Here is a 1,805-nt window from a genome sequence, read left to right on the forward strand (position 1 = left end):
GTATCTGATACATAAATGATATGTATCAGAATCATTAAAACCTTCACAAAATTTTCATTCTAAAACAAAAAACTTAATTGAACACATACCTTTGGGAGATTAGGGCGTGTTGTAACCCCCTTCAATCTTGTTGTCTATTTCTTTGGGTGCATGTTTAACTGTAGCTTTCGACTTCAATTTCTCACGTAGCTTATTCATCACTACTGGATCGTTACGATGTTTGGATCTAACTTCGTCGTAACCTTCCCAAGACGAATCAGAACCAGGAGAAACAAGAATTCGTTGATTTTTATTGGACTGTTTGAGACCATGAACGGATTCCATATGTATCATTGAAGGTATGAGAAACAAAAATAGAAAGATTTACAGAAGAAAGCAAATGATAAAAATTTAGAAGATTTTTCAAAGATTTTCAGAAGAAATCAAAATATACAAATTTTAGGAGAAATCAGATTGAATGAGGATGAAGTAAAATTCCATATAAGGAAAGATTGAAATATACCTTATTTGGAACCTTGAAATTGATTAACAGTTGAAGAGTAACAAATTAGCTAGAGCAAATTAGGGCAAGGATGAAGGAAGAGGCGGATGTATCAGTGAGGTATAGAGAGAGAAAGGAAAAAGAGGAAATTTGGAAATTTTTTGGTGTATATGGGAATAAAAGTAAATATATTAGGGGAATATGTGTAAAAGGGTAATTTAGCCTTTTTCTTTTTCTTGTACGAAAAGTTTTGAAATGTATGTTTGCACTTCACAGGCAAATTACATATTTGACCCTCAAAATTTGAAGTGTGGTGATAAAAATCTTGAACTCGCAACTAATAAATCATTTAAATCTTGAATTCACTACTAGTTAAATTTGAAATTGTATAATCGGATAGTTTCAAGGCATAGGATTATACCATAACAGGAGAAGTTTGAGAAACAGACGTAATATATACTAATCTCATCTAACCAACAATATAGAATCACGAGCTTGTTATAGTCGGTTCTAAGAGCAAACTCAAATTTAGTCAAGCTTCAATACGGTAATCAGTTCAAATTTAATCATGCTCCAATACAGTAACCTTCCTCCTACAAAATTTATCAGGCCATATACGATAACAAAGCACTCGAAATATTGGGCAAGTGATATATATAATTGATCAATGTGGTATTGTATCAGCGGTATTTCTTTTTAGCTAACACTCACTCGGTATTATTATTTTCATTTTAGTAAAACACTCGTTCAGTATTGATTTAATTTAATTCCATCTTTTTCCATGATAATGAAACTATTTTTCGTTGGATGAAGTTCATCTCATTGTGCCAATTCCTTCATCTGCATCATATTTCTTTCTACTTATAAAAGTAAGTCATTGGAAAGATGAAAGAAGAAGAGCTCATTCGTTATTATTTGTCATTTACTTACCTAAGCATATTAGAATAAACTTTTATTTTTAGTTTTAACATTGAAATAACTTTGGGGGAAAAGTTTTACAGAATCACAAATGCCTTATCTTATTCCGGAATTAATGAACTAAAATTCTTAACTCATGTAGAATGTGGTGTAAAAAATAATATCACAATTATGATATAAAAAATTTAGAATTGGTTACAGAATAAAAAACTATATATCATATATGACATAAATCAATACTAGTCTTCGATGAAATGGAATTCGACACAAGTGATGTAAGCAATACGAAGTTATAGGCTTTTTATTTCTTCTTTGCCCGACTCATAATGGTGTCAATTAGTATTGAAACTTTACGCACTTTACTGTCGTAAACGATTCCGTTAATCACATAGAATCATTTCACTCG

The sequence above is a fragment of the Solanum dulcamara genome, chromosome 9, assembly GCF_947179165.1.
Source record: "Solanum dulcamara chromosome 9, daSolDulc1.2, whole genome shotgun sequence".
Lineage (NCBI taxonomy): Eukaryota > Viridiplantae > Streptophyta > Magnoliopsida > Solanales > Solanaceae > Solanum > Solanum dulcamara.